This window comes from Salvelinus fontinalis, chromosome 1 (genome assembly GCF_029448725.1).
Source record: "Salvelinus fontinalis isolate EN_2023a chromosome 1, ASM2944872v1, whole genome shotgun sequence".
NCBI classification, from domain to species: Eukaryota; Metazoa; Chordata; class Actinopteri; order Salmoniformes; family Salmonidae; genus Salvelinus; species Salvelinus fontinalis.
Window position 1 is genome coordinate 83,544,551 of NC_074665.1, and position 16,512 is coordinate 83,561,062.

The window sequence follows — 16,512 nt, forward strand, 5'->3', positions numbered from 1 at the left end:
ACTGTAGGAACTAGGAACTTAAACCTAACTGTAGGAACGAGAAACTTAAACCTAACTGTAGGAACTAGGAACTTAACCAGCTTCTCAACATTAACCTAACTGGAGAAACTAGGAACTTAACCAGCTTCTCAACATTAACCTAACTGTAGGAACTAGGAACTTAACCAGCTTCTCAACATTAACCTAACTGTAGGAACTAGGAACTTAACCATCTTCTCAACATAAACCTAACTGGAGGAACTAGAAACTTAACCAGCTTCTCAACATTAACCTAACTGTAGGAACTAGGAACTTAACCAGCTTCTCAACATTAACCTAACTGTAGGAACTAGGAACTTAACCAGCTTCTCAACATTAACCTAACTGTAGGAACTAGGAACTTAACCAGCTTCTCAACATTAACCTAACTGTAGGAACTAGGTCTTAACCAGCTTCTCAACATTAACCTAACTGTAGGAACTAGGAACTTAACCAGCTTCTCAACATTAACCTGACTGTAGGAACTAGGAACTTAACCAGCTTCTCAACATTAACCTAACTGTAGGAACTAGGAACTTAACCAGCTTCTCAACATTAACCTAACTGTAGGAACTAGGAACTTAACCAGCTTCTCAACATTAACCTAACTGTAGGAACTAGGAACTTAACCAGCTTCTCAACATTAACCTAACTGGAGGAACTAGGAACTTAACCAGCTTCTCAACATTAACCTAACTGGAGGAACTAGGAACTTAACCAGCTTCTCAACATTAACCTAACTGTAGGAACTAAGAACTTAACCAGCTTCTCAACATTGACCTAACTGTAGGAACTGGGAACTTAACCAGCTTCTCAACATTAACCTAACTGTAGGAACTAGGAACTTAACCAGCTTCTCAACATTAACCTAACTGTAGGAACTAGGAACTTAACCAGCTTCTCTCATTAACCTAACTGTAGGAACTAGGAACTTAACCAGCTTCTCAACATTAACCTAACTGGAGGAACGAGAAACTTAAACCTAACTGGAGGAACTAGGAAGTTAACCAGCTTCTCAACATGAACCTAATTTGAGGAACTAGGAACTTAACCAGCTTCTCAACATGAACCTAATTGGAGGAACTAGGAACTTAACCAGCTTCTCAGCATAAACCTAACTGTAGGAACTAGGAACTTAACCAGCTTCTCAACATTAACCTAACTGGAGGAACTAGGAACTTAACCAGCTTCTCAACATTAACCTAACTGTAGGAACTAGGAACTTAAACCAAACTGTAGGAACGAGAAACTTAAACCTAACTGTAGGAACTAGGAACTTAACCAGCTTCTCAACATTAACCTAACTGGAGAAACTAGGAACTTAACCAGCTTCTCAACATTAACCTAACTGTAGGAACTAGGAACTTAACCAGCTTCTCAACATTAACCTAACTGTAGGAACTAGGAACTTAACCATCCTCTCAACATAAACCTAACTGGAGGAACTAGAAACTTAACCAGCTTCTCAACATTAACCTAACTGTAGGAACTAGGAACTTAACCAGCTTCTCAACATTAACCTAACTGTAGGAACTAGGAACTTAACCAGCTTCTCAACATTAACCTAACTGTAGGAACTAGGAACTTAACCAGCTTCTCAACATAACCTAACTGTAGGAACTAGGAACTTAACCAGCTTCTCAACATTAACCTAACTGTAGGAACTAGGAACTTAACCAGCTTCTCAACATTAACCTAACTGTAGGAACTAGGAACTTAACCAGCTTCTCAACATTAACCTGACTGTAGGAACTAGGAACTTAACCAGCTTCTCAACATTAACCTAACTGTAGGAACTAGGAACTTAACCATCTTCTCAACATAAACCTAACTGGAGGAACTAGAAACTTAACCAGCTTCTCAACATTAACCTAACTGGAGGAACTAGGAAGTTAACCAGCTTCTCAACATGAACCTAATTGGAGGAACTAGGAACTTAACCAGCTTCTCAGCATAAACCTAACTGTAGGAACTAGGAACTAAACCAGCTTCTCAACATTAACCTAACTGTAGGAACTAGGAACTTAACCAGCTTCTCAGCATAAACCTAACTGTAGGAACTAGGAACTTAACCAGCTTCTCAACATTAACCTAACTGGAGGAACTAGGAACTTAACCAGCTTCTCAACATTAACCTAACTGTAGGAACTAGGAACTTAAACCTAACTGTAGGAACGAGAAACTTACCTAACTGTAGGAACTAGGAACTTAACCAGCTTCTCAACATTAACCTAACTGGAGAAACTAGGAACTTAACCAGCTTCTCAACATTAACCTAACTGTAGGAACTAGGAACTTAACCAGCTTCTCAACATTAACCTAACTGTAGGAACTAGGAACTTAACCATCCTCTCAACATAAACCTAACTGGAGGAACTAGAAACTTAACCAGCTTCTCAACATTAACCTAACTGTAGGAACTAGGAACTTAACCAGCTTCTCAACATTAACCTAACTGTAGGAACTAGGAACTTAACCAGCTTCTCAACATTAACCTAACTGTAGGAACTAGGAACTTAACCAGCTTCTCAACATAACCTAACTGTAGGAACTAGGAACTTAACCAGCTTCTCAACATTAACCTAACTGTAGGAACTAGGAACTTAACCAGCTTCTCAACATTAACCTAACTGTAGGAACTAGGAACTTAACCAGCTTCTCAACATTAACCTGACTGTAGGAACTAGGAACTTAACCAGCTTCTCAACATTAACCTAACTGTAGGAACTAGGAACTTAACCATCTTCTCAACATAAACCTAACTGGAGGAACTAGAAACTTAACCAGCTTCTCAACATTAACCTAACTGGAGGAACTAGGAAGTTAACCAGCTTCTCAACATGAACCTAATTGGAGGAACTAGGAACTTAACCAGCTTCTCAGCATAAACCTAACTGTAGGAACTAGGAACTAAACCAGCTTCTCAACATTAACCTAACTGTAGGAACTAGGAACTTAACCAGCTTCTCAACAAAAACCTAACTGGAGGAACTAGGAACTTAACCAGCTTCTCAACATTAACCTGACTGGAGGAACTAGGATCTTAACCATCTTCTCAACATTAACCCAACTGTAGGAATTAGAAACTTAACCAGCTTCTCAACATTAACCTAACTGTAGGAACTAGGAACTTAACCAGCTTCTCAACATTAACCTAACTGTAGGAACTAGAAACTTAAACCTAACTGTAGGAACTAGAAACTTAACCAGCTTCTCAACATAAACCTAACTGTAGGAACTATAAACTTAAAAATAACTGTAGGAACAAGAAACTTAAACCTAACTGGAGGAACTAGGAAGTTAAACCTAACTGGAGGAACTAGGAACTTAACCAGCTTCTCAACATTAACCTAACTGTAGGAACTATAAACTTAAACCTAACTGTAGGAACAAGAAACTTAAACCTAACTGGAGGAACTAGGAAGTTAAACCTAACTGTAGGAACTAGGAACTTAACCAGCTTCTCAACATTAACCTGACTGGAGGAACTAGGAACTTAACCATCTTCTCAACATTAACCTAACTGTAGGAACTAGGAACTTAACCATCTTCTCAACATTAACCTAACTGTAGGAACTAGGAACTTAACCATCTTCTCAACATTAACCTAACTGTAGGAACTAGGAACTTAACCAGCTTCTCAACATTAACCTAACTGTAGGAACTAGGAACTTAACCAGCTTCTCAACATTAACCTAACTGTAGGAACTAGGAACTTAACCAGCTTCTCAACATAACCTAACTGTAGGAACTAGGAACTTAACCAGCTTCTCAACATTAACCTAACTGTAGGAACTAGGAACTTAACCAGCTTCTCAACATTAACCTAACTGGAGGAACGAGAAACTTAAACCTAACTGGAGGAACTAGGAAGTTAACCAGCTTCTCAACATGAACCTAATTTGAGGAACTAGGAACTTAACCAGCTTCTCAGCATAAACCTAACTGTAGGAACTAGGAACTTAACCAGCTTCTCAACATTAACCTAACTGGAGGAACTAGGAACTTAACCAGCTTCTCAACATTAACCTAACTGTAGGAACTAGGAACTTAAACCTAACTGTAGGAACGAGAAACTTACCTAACTGTAGGAACTAGGAACTTAACCAGCTTCTCAACATTAACCTAACTGGAGAAACTAGGAACTTAACCAGCTTCTCAACATTAACCTAACTGTAGGAACTAGGAACTTAACCAGCTTCTCAACATTAACCTAACTGTAGGAACTAGGAACTTAACCATCCTCTCAACATAAACCTAACTGGAGGAACTAGAAACTTAACCAGCTTCTCAACATTAACCTAACTGTAGGAACTAGGAACTTAACCAGCTTCTCAACATTAACCTAACTGTAGGAACTAGGAACTTAACCAGCTTCTCAACATTAACCTAACTGTAGGAACTAGGAACTTAACCAGCTTCTCAACATAACCTAACTGTAGGAACTAGGAACTTAACCAGCTTCTCAACATTAACCTAACTGTAGGAACTAGGAACTTAACCAGCTTCTCAACATTAACCTAACTGTAGGAACTAGGAACTTAACCAGCTTCTCAACATTAACCTGACTGTAGGAACTAGGAACTTAACCAGCTTCTCAACATTAACCTAACTGTAGGAACTAGGAACTTAACCATCTTCTCAACATAAACCTAACTGGAGGAACTAGAAACTTAACCAGCTTCTCAACATTAACCTAACTGGAGGAACTAGGAAGTTAACCAGCTTCTCAACATGAACCTAATTGGAGGAACTAGGAACTTAACCAGCTTCTCAGCATAAACCTAACTGTAGGAACTAGGAACTAAACCAGCTTCTCAACATTAACCTAACTGTAGGAACTAGGAACTTAACCAGCTTCTCAACAAAAACCTAACTGGAGGAACTAGGAACTTAACCAGCTTCTCAACATTAACCTGACTGGAGGAACTAGGATCTTAACCATCTTCTCAACATTAACCCAACTGTAGGAATTAGAAACTTAACCAGCTTCTCAACATTAACCTAACTGTAGGAACTAGGAACTTAACCAGCTTCTCAACATTAACCTAACTGTAGGAACTAGAAACTTAAACCTAACTGTAGGAACTAGAAACTTAACCAGCTTCTCAACATAAACCTAACTGTAGGAACTATAAACTTAAAAATAACTGTAGGAACAAGAAACTTAAACCTAACTGGAGGAACTAGGAAGTTAAACCTAACTGGAGGAACTAGGAACTTAACCAGCTTCTCAACATTAACCTAACTGTAGGAACTATAAACTTAAACCTAACTGTAGGAACAAGAAACTTAAACCTAACTGGAGGAACTAGGAAGTTAAACCTAACTGTAGGAACTAGGAACTTAACCAGCTTCTCAACATTAACCTGACTGGAGGAACTAGGAACTTAACCATCTTCTCAACATTAACCTAACTGTAGGAACTAGGAACTTAACCATCTTCTCAACATTAACCTAACTGTAGGAACTAGGAACTTAACCATCTTCTCAACATTAACCTAACTGTAGGAACTAGGAACTTAACCAGCTTCTCAACATTAACCTAACTGGAGGACCTAGGAAATGTGTCTTTTACCAATCTCTATATTAGGTGTCTTTTTAGACTGAGCTCTTAAGTCTTGAGACTGAGCTCTTAAGTTTTGAGACTGAGCTCTTAAGTTTTGAGACTGAGCTCTTAAGTCTTGAGACTGAGCTCTTAGCAGTTCATAAGCACATAAAAAAGGATAAAGAAATTAAGAAACTGTAACTGACTATATATTTCAAAATATTCAGGACCTCATTGTCATAGTAAATGCGATTAGCGATTATGACCTTTCAGTCGGCCTGTCCATTTGAGTCCAAACCCGTCGGAATGATTAAACTAAAACCCTCACAACTTTTTCCTGGCTTTCAATCCAAATGACACCCTATTCCCTATATAGTGCACTACTTTTGACCAGAGCCCTATGGGAAATGGTGGTGAAAAGTAATCTAGCACTGAATAGGAAATAGTTTAATTTTGGACGCAGACACTGTTAAATTTATTTCAAAGCTTTGCATCAATGATATCGTTCTGCATAGCGGCTTGTTGATGGGGATTACAGTTGTCATCATGGACTATGGCTTGATTTTTCTTAAGTACAGTATGTACTCAAATCCCCTTATTCCTCCTAAAGGTCCTTGTTGCAGTAGCCGTATGGTCTCAGAAGAATCCTTAAACCTCACTTCCTATTTTACTTGGCTTGTATTTTCTTTGTAAGGCCGAAGAGAACACAGGAACCTGGAGAGTTTCCCTCTGAAGTGGGAGTTAGTCTTTAGTGCTCTGGCTGAAAACAGCAGTGGTCTTCATGGTGTTACTCTAATAAAGAATATTTGGGTGGTTTAATATAATACAATCCCTTTTTGAGATGCATTTGAACTACGGAAGACAACCAGCCTCTTCCCAACTGTCTCTCACTATAGAACTGTCTCTCACTATAGAACTGTCTCTCACTATAGAACTGTCTCTCACTATAGAACTGTCTCTCACTATAGAACTGTCTCTCACTATAGAACTGTCTCTCACTATAGAACTGTCTCTCACTATGGAACCTGCTCTCACTATAGAACTGTCTCTCACTATAGAACTGTCAATCACTATAGAACTGTCTCTCACTATGGAACCTGCTCTCACTATGTAACTGTCTCTCACTATGTAACTGTCTCTCACTATAGAACTGTCTCTCACAATGGAACTGTCTCTCACTATGGAACTGTCTCTCACTATGGAACTGTCTCTCACTATGGAACTGTCACTCACTATGGAACTGTCTCTCACTATGGAACTGTCTCTCACTATGGAACTGTCACTCACTATGGAACTGGCTCTCACTATGGAACTGGCTCTCACTATGGAACTGGCTCTCACTATGGAACTGGCTCTCACTATGGAACTGTCTCTCACTATGGAACTGTCTCTCACTATGGAACTGTCTCTCACTATGGAACTGTTTCCAATCCCTGTATGTGTGATGCCTTCAGTGCTTCTGAACCCCATGGGTCCCATGTTGATGACATCGTCAACCTCCAATTCAGAGATAATGAAAGAAAAGGAAGGTCTGAGCAATTTGGTGCTTGCACTGTTTTACCATTCCTACCTTCCTGTCCCTACTGCACCTGGCCCACTCTATAACCAGAGCAGTGTTTCGCTCTATCTAGCAAAGCACTTTGATTTGATAGATACAGAGGTGGTGTTAAACACTGAAGCTGAGAAAGAGAGAGAAAGAAAGAGAGGGAAATGGAGAGGGAGGAGATACTGACTCCTGGATGAGATACTGACTCCTTGAGTGGTGCTGAGAGGGAGGAGATACTGGGATACTCGATATCTCATTCAGCCACACACACATGCACACATCCTTGTGAAGCTAAAGACCGCTACATTAACTCCATTCTAACTCCAGCCAATCTCAGGGTGGGATTAGCCCTACCCACATCCTTGTGAAGCTAAAGACCGCTACATTAGCTCCATTCTAACTCCAGACAATCTCAGGGTGGGATTAGCCCTACCCACATCCTTGTGAAGCTAAAGACCGCTACATTAGCTCCATTCTAACTCCAGACAATCTCAGGGTGGGATTAGCCCTACCCACATCCTTGTGAAGCTAAAGACCGCTACATTAACTCCATTCTAACTCCAGCCCTACACAATTTTCTTCATATAATTTCAATTATTATTTTTGAATTACCCCCTCTTAACCCTCCTATTATGTTACGTGTCAATTTGACCCATTTTTACTTTTGAGTTGTCTAAAATGGTTGTTATTCTCTCTTTTTCTCCATGAAAATAAATTACTTTTCCTCATTTAGGGTCATAAACCTAACTTCAAAGTGTGGACACTGATGTGTTGTGGAATCTCTGTGTAGATTGTGTATACAAGCATGATGTTGCGGGTAATTTTGACCTGGAGGCTTTCATGTGTATATAGATATTTGCACAGGTCCAAAATAAACAAGTGTCTTTGAAGTATTTTGATTTGACTGGTTCTGGTTGCACTTTTATAATGATGTTTGGGTGAAAAGGAGCTTTCCCAAGATTCTCCTTCTCAGTGAGCAGCAGATCTCTGACACAGACACTCATAATGAGCTCCAAACAGAAAATGCTTGTTTGTGAGAAAGGAAATATGTTTTAACAAAAAAATCTTTAATATAGAGATTTTTAAATCAAATGTTCTTGTATTTCTTCTTTCTGAAAGGTCTGACAAGACAAAATCAAGTTTGGGCTGTTTTTCTTGATTCTTTGTCTGTCTTGAGTGTGTAACTATGCGGGTCAATCTGACCCATAGATCTCTGACACAGACACTCATAATGAGCTCCAAACAGAAAATGCTTGTTTGTGAGAAAGGAAATATGTTTTAACAAAAAATTCTTGTACTTACTTTTTACCCAGCAAAGCACAAGGGTTAAAATATATGTAGTGTAAATTGATGACAATAATATAAATTCCTCTCCTCCTAAACCTAAAGGAGAGGAAACAGGAGAGAGAGAGAGAGAGATAATAGAAGAGTTCTAGCATAAAATAAATCTAATGTTGAATGGTTATGAGAGCAGCTCGGCTGCCTCTTCCTGGCTCGGCCTGGAAGGACATCTGGTGTGGATCAATACTCCTGGTCCATGCCTGTTTTTGCACCCCAAAGGCACCCTATCCACTTACTGTATACCTGGATAGGAATCTATCCTCCACTTACTGTATATCTGGATAGGAATCTATCCTCTACTTACTGTATACCTGGATAGGAATCTATCCTCCACTTACTGTATATCTGGGTAGGAATCTATCCTCTACTTACTGTATACCTGGATAGGAATCTATCCTCTACTTACTGTATACCTGGATAGGAATCTATCCTCCACTTACTGTATACCTGGATAGGAATCTATCCTCCACTTACTGTATACCTGGATAGGAATCTATCCTCCCCTTACTGTATATCTGGATAGGAATCTATCCTCTACTTACTGTATACCTGGATAGGAATCTATCCTCTACTTACTGTATACCTGGATAGGAATCTATCCTCTACTTACTGTATACCTGGATAGGAATCTATCCTCTACTTACTGTATACCTGGATAGGAATCTATCCTCTACTTACTGTATACCTGGATAGGAATCTATCCTCCACTTACTGTATATCTGGATAGGAATCTATCCTCTACTTACTGTATACCTGGATAGGAATCTATCCTCCACTTACTGTATACCTGGATAGGAATCTATCCTCCACTTACTGTATATCTGGATAGGAATCTATCCTCTACTTACTGTATACCTGGATAGGAATCTATCCTCCACTTACTGTATACCTGGATAGGAATCTATCCTCCACTTACTGTATACCTGGATAGGAATCTATCCTCTACTTACTGTATACCTGGATAGGAATCTATACTCCACTTACTGTATACCTGGATAGGAATCTATCCTCCACTTACTGTATACCTGGATAGGAATCTATCCTCTACTTACTGTATATCTGGATAGGAATCTATCCTCCACTTACTGTATACCTGGATAGGAATCTATCCTCCACTTACTGTATACCTGGATAGGAATCTATCCTCCACTTACTGTATATCTGGATAGGAATCTATCCTCTACTTACTGTATACCTGGATAGGAATCTATCCTCTACTTACTGTATACCTTGTTAGGAATCTATCCTCCACTTACTGTATACCTGGATAGGAATCTATCCTCTACTTACTGTATACCTTGTTAGGAATCTATCCTCCACTTACTGTATACCTGGATAGGAATCTATCCTCCACTTACTGTATACCTGGATAGGAATCTATCCTCCACTTACTGTATACCTGGATAGGAATCTATCCTCCACTTACTGTATACCTGGATAGGAATCTATCCTCCACTTATTGTATACCTGGATAGGAATCTATCCTCCACTTACTGTATATCTGGATAGGAATCTATCCTCTACTTACTGTATACCTTGTTAGGAATCTATCCTCCACTTACTGTATACCTGGATAGGAATCTATCCTCCACTTACTGTATATCTGGATAGGAATCTATCCTCTACTTACTGTATACCTGGATAGGAATCTATCCTCCACTTACTGTATACCTGGATAGGAATCTATCCTCTACTTACTGTATATCTGGATAGGAATCTATCCTCTACTTACTGTATACCTGGATAGGAATCTATCCTCCACTTACTGTATATCTGGATAGGAATCTATCCTCCACTTACTGTATACCTGGATAGGAATCTATCCTCTACTTACTGTATACCTGGATAGGAATCTATCCTCCACTTACTGTATATCTGGATAGGAATCTATCCTCTACTTACTGTATACCTGGATAGGAATATATCCTCCACTTACTGTTTACCTGGATAGGAATCTATCCTCCACTTACTGTATACCTGGATAGGAATCTATCCTCCACTTACTGTATACCTTGATAGGAATCTATCCTCCACTTACTGTATACCTGGATAGGAATCTATCCTCTACTTACTGTATACCTGGATAGGAATCTATCCTCCACTTACTGTATACCTGGATAGGAATCTATCCTCCACTTACTGTATACCTGGATAGGAATCTATCCTCCACTTACTGTATACCTGGATAGGAATCTATCCTCCACTTACTGTATACCTGGATAGGAATCTATCCTCTACTTACTGTATACCTTGTTAGGAATCTATCCTCCACTTACTGTATACCTGGATAGGAATCTATCCTCTACTTACTGTATACCTGGATATGAATCTATCCTCTACTTACTGTATATCTGGGTAGGAATCTATCCTCTACTTACTGTATACCTGGATAGGAATCTATCCTCTACTTACTGTATACCTGGGTAGGAATCTATCCTCTACTTACTGTATACCTGGATAGGAATCTATCCTCTACTTAGACAGACAGTAGGGCTGTTCACTGTGTCATGTGAGACAGACAGTAGGGCTGTTCACTGTGTCATGTGAGACAGACAGTAGGGCTGTTCACTGTGCCATGTGAGACAGACAGTAGGGCTGTTCACTGTGTCATGTGAGACAGACAGTAGGGCTGTTCACTGTGCCATGTGAGACAGACAGTAGGGCTGTTCACTGTGTCATGTGAGACAGACAGTAGTGCTTTTTACTGTGCCATGTGAGACAGCCAGTAGGGCTGTTCACTGTGTCATGTGAGACAGACAGTAGGGTTGTTCACTGTGCCATGTGAGACAGATAGTAGGGCTGTTTACTGTGTCATGTGAGACAGACAGTAGTGCTTTTTACTGTGCCATGTGAGACAGGCAGTAGAGCTGTTCACTGTGTCATGTGAGACAGGCAGTAGGGCTGTTCACTGTGCCATGTGAGACAGACAGTAAGGCTGTTTACTGTGTCATATGAGACAGACAGTAGGGCTGTTCACTGTGTCATGTGAAACAGACAGTAGGGCTGTTCACTGTGTCATGTGAAACAGACAGTAGGGCTGTTCACTGTGTCATGTGAGACAGACAGTAGGGCTGTTCACTGTGCCATGTGAGACAGACAGTAGAGCTGTTCACTGTGTCATGTGAAACAGACAGTAGGGCTGTTCAATGTGTCATGTGAGACAGACAGTAGGTGTCACGCCCTGACCTTGGTATTCTTTGTTTTCTTTATTATTTTGGTTAGGTCAGGGTGTGACGAGGGTGGTATGTGGGTTTTTGGCCCTTGTCTAGGGGTTTTATATATCTATGAGGTGTTGGTATTGTCTAGGGTTTATGTATGTCTAGGTGTGTGCAGTTAGTCTAGGCATATGTAGGTCAATGGTGGCCTTGATTGGTTCCCAATCAGAGGCAGCTGTTTATTGTTGTCTCTGATTGGGGAAGTCATTTAGGTTACCATTTACAATGTTGGTTTTGTCGGATATTGTCTTTGTGATGTTGCATGTCTGCACTCATTGTTTATAGCAGTCACGTTCGTTTTGTTGTTTTGTATTTTCGTTTGTTCAGTATATTTATTTATTAAAAGTAGTATGTATTTAAATCCCGCTGCGCCTTGGTCTCCTCTCTACGACGTTCGTGACAGAATATCCCGCCAAACAAGGACCAAGCAGCGTGGTAAGAAGGAACAGCACGTAATGGGGAAATGGACCTGGGAGGAAATTCTGGATGGAGCAGGAACCTGGACACAGCCGGGGGAGTATCGCCATTCTGAGGAGGAGTTTGAGGCGGCAAAAGTGGAACGGCGATACTACGAGGAGAAATACAGGAGAATAGAGGAACAGCGAAGATATGAAGGTACACGGCTAGCACGGAAGCCCGAGAGGCAGCCCCAAGATTTTTTGGGGGGGGCACACGAGGAGATTGGCTAAGTCAGGTAGGAGACCTGAGCCAACTCCTCGTGCTTAACGTGGGGAGAGTGCTACTGGTCAGGCACCGTGTTATGCGGTGGAGCGCACGGTGTCTCCAGTGCGCTATTCTAGCCCGGTGCGCTTAATCTCAACTCCTCGCATTAGCCGGGCTAGAATGGGCATCCAGCCAGGAAGGAGGGTGCCGGCTCAGCGATCCTGGTCTCCAGTGTACCTCCTTGGACCAGGATATCCTGCGCCGGTTTTGCGTACTGTTTCTCCGGTGAGTCTGCACAGCCCAGTACGTCCTGTGCCAGCGCCCTGCCATGTGAGACAGACAGTAGGGCTGTTTACTGTGTCATGTGAGACAGATAGTAGGGCTGTTCACTGTGTCATGTGAGACAGACAGAGCAGAAGGAAGAAAGATTAGTCTCAAGGCAGCAAATGGTCTTATAGGAATATGTTTGTTGCTCACTTTCCTCTTGCCTGTGCAATGCTGGAAATCAATTCAAACCTATACCTGTTGCCTTGGAATTCGAGGGCATCTCAGAGAGGTTTGTCCTGCCATTCATAATTATTTCAAATTAATTTTGAACTTGAATTTGAATAGCCCAATTGTGTACACGGTTCTTTGGAAAGTAGTTAGACATTGATTTTGAGTTCTGTACCCTGTTGAAACCATTTCCTCAGGTTTTTTATGTTTTGTAGAGGCCAAGGATGTGTTTGCAATGGGGCATGCAGGGAAATGGCAAGGCTCCCTGTGAGAAAATTGAATAGTCCATCTCCAATCGAGTCTCCCTGCCCTGGAATATCCACCTGGGTCAGCGGCAATTTGTCTCAAGAGGTATACACACACACACACACACGCACACGCACACGCACACACACACCAACTTGAGGAGACTGAGTGACAGAACCATTCTTTAACTGGGAGACTTTCAACCCAGCCACGCATCTCCTCTCTCTGTTGCCAACTTGAAGCGACTGAGGGACAAAACCAGTCTTTTAAAGGGACCCTCATTTTCTTCCTCTCTATCTCTCTTCTCCGTCTTTTCCCCTCCATTTTGTCACTGTTGTTCCATCATCCTCTCTCCAACTTCCTCTTTCAGCTAAACTCTCAATACCTTAAAGAAATTATGAATACCGCTTGAATCATGAGTTGCAGAACAGAGCAAAAGCGCTACAGAATTTGAATACCCGAAAGACAAAATTCATATTTTCGTATGCTGTTGACACTCACTCACACACTCACACACTCACACACTCACACACTCACACACTCACACACTCACACACTGACACACTGACACACTCACACACTCACACACTCACTCACTCACTCACTCACTCACTCACTCCCCTCTTGATGCAGAGCCCAACCTAGACAATTAATCATCTTAGTTGTGAAGTCCCCTATATGGGGAAATTTGACCGGTTCCCGCTAACATTTTGTTCGACAAAGTGCTCTGTGTACGTCGTATGGTTCCATGCCTTATAATACCAGAAAGCTGTTTGTACTCCTTACCACTCTGTCAGCAGAGCTGACTTGAAGAGTCATGTTTCAGACCCCACATTTGCATAGGGAGTGAATTGTCACATTTTGTGGTAGTATGACCAACTAGATGACTGATAAATTGTGAAATCTGCTCTATGATTTCCCCCATTTTAATTTGAGCTTTATCCCATAAATCCAAGTGAGGGGAAGGTTATAGTACAGTACAGTATGGTTGTGTTACATTATGGTTGTTACAGTATGGATATACTGCAGTATGATTATAGTCTAGCGTGGTTATATTAAGTACATTATGGTTATACTACAGTATTGTGATTTTAATCTTAATTGCATCACCCACACTCATTACGCAAAGAGAAAAATATTTGAGAGAGAGAGAGGCAGAGAGAGAGGCAGAGAGAGAGAGAGAGGCAGAGAGAGAGAGAGAGAGAGGCAGAGAGAGAGAGAGAGAGAGGCAGAGAGAGAGAGAGAGGCAGAGAGGCAGAGAGAGAGAGAGAGGCAGAGAGAGAGAGAGAGACAGAGAGAGAGAGAGAGAGGCAGAGAGAGAGAGAGAGAGAGGCAGAGAGAGAGAGAGGCAGAGAGAGAGAGAGGCAGAGAGAGAGAGAGGCAGAGAGAGAAAGAGGCAGAGAGAGAAAGAGGCAGAGAGAGAGAGAGGCAGAGAGAGAGAGAGGCAGAGAGAGAGAGAGACAGAGGCAGAGAGAGAGAGAGAGGCAGAGAGAGAGAGAGAGAGAGAGAGGCAGAGAGAGAGAGAGAGAGAGGCAGAGAGAGAGAGAGAGAGGCAGAGAGAGAGAGAGAGAGGCAGAGAGAGAGAGAGAGAGGGGCAGAGAGAGAGAGAGAGGCAGAGGGAGAGAGAGAGAGAGGCAGAGAGAGAGGCAGAGAGAGAGAGAGGCAGAGGGAGAGAGAGAGAGAGAGAGGCAGAGAGAGAGAGAGACGCAGAGAGAGAGAGAGAGAGAGAGGCAGAGAGAGAGAGAGAGAGAGAGGGGACAGTGAGACGGGAGAGAGAGAGAGAGAGGGGAGAGAGAGAGAGAGCCTTTGTTGATTCAAAGCTGTTGTGTCTCCATGAGTGTCTGGTCGGTGGTTTCAAGAATATTTGTGTGTTTTGTAAGGATGATGTAGGATGAAACGCTTCAAAGCTTTATCATTATCAAAATGGCTGGACTATTCCTATTCCTCTGTTTGTCCGTCTGTCTGGCATGTGAAGTGTCTTGCCCCACCTGTCTTCTTGCTGCAGAATAACGACCACAATGGAAATAAGCCTCTGGGCTTTATTGTGTTATTATTCTCAACAATTTTAAATGTATGTTTTGTCTCCGTTTGGGTCAGCTACTACTTTTAACAACAGCGGGGCTCTATACAGAGAGTACCGGTACAGAGTCAATGTGCGGTGGCACCGGTGTTGAGGTAATTAAGGTAATATGTACAGTACATGTAGGTAGAGTTATTAAATGGACTATTCATAGATAATAACAGAGAGTAGCAGCAGCGTTCCAGAGAAGGGGGGGGGGGGGGGGGCAATGCAAATAGTCTGGTTAGCCATTTAATTAGCTGTTCAGGAGTCTTATGGCTCGGCAGTAGAAGCTATTTAGGAGCCTCTTGGACCTAGACTTGGTGCTTCTGTACCCCTTGCCGTACGGTAGCAGAGAGAGCAGTTTACGACTAGGGTGGCTGGAGTCTTTGACAATTTTTAGGGCCTTCCTCTGACACCGCCTGGTGTAGTGGTCCTGGATGGCAGGAAGCTTGGCCCCGGTGATGTACTTGGCCGTACGCACTACCCTCTGTAGTGCCTTGCGGTCAGATGCCGAGCAGTTGCCATACCAGGCAGTGATGCAACCTGTCAGGATGCTCTCGATGGTGCGGCTGTAAAATCTTTTGAGGATCTGAGGACCCATGCCAAGTCTTTTCAGTCTCCTGAGGGGTAATAGGTTTTGTCGTGCCCTCTTCCCAACTGTCTTGGTGTGCTTGGACCATGATAGTTTGTTGGTGATATGGACACCAAGGAACTTGAAGATCTCAACCTGCTCCACTACAGCCCTGTCGATGAGAATGGGGGTGTGCTTGGTCCTCTTTTTCCTGTAGTCCACAGTCATCTCCTTTGTTTTGATCACATTGAGTGAGAAGTTGTTATCCTTGCACCACATGGTCAGGTGTTTGACCTCCTGCCTATAGGCTGTGTCATCGTTGTCGGTGATCCGGCTTACCACTGTTCTGTCATCAGCTTATTTAATGATGGTGTTGGAGTCGTGCTTGGCCGTGCAGTCATGAGTGAACAGGGAGTACATGAGGGGACTGAGCACACAGCCCTGAGGGGCCCTGTGTTGAGGATCAGCATGGCAGATGTGTTGTTACCTACCCTTACCTCATGGGAACGGCCCGTCTGGTTGTCCAGGATCCAGTTGCAGAGGGGTATGTTTAGTTCCAGGGTCCTTAGCTTTGTGGTGAGCTTTGAGGGCACTATGGTGATGAATGCTGAGCTGTAGTCAATGAATAGCATTTTCACAAAGGTGTTCCTTTTGTCCAGGTGTGAAAGGGCAGTGTGGAGCGCAATAGAGATTGTTACATCTGTGGATCTGTTGGTGCGGTATGCACATTGAAATGTGGGTCTGGGTTTTCCGGGATAATGGTGTTGGTTTGAGCCATGTCTAGCCTTTCAAAGCATGTCATGGCCA

General features: G+C 42.1%; 1 protein-coding gene across 1 annotated transcript in view; it reads left to right on the forward strand.

Annotated features, from left to right (window-relative positions):
• The window catches only part of LOC129860701 (neurexin-1a-like), a 905,999-nt gene that overhangs the window by 134,523 nt on the left and 754,964 nt on the right, over positions 1–16,512 (forward strand). The window lies entirely within an intron of this gene.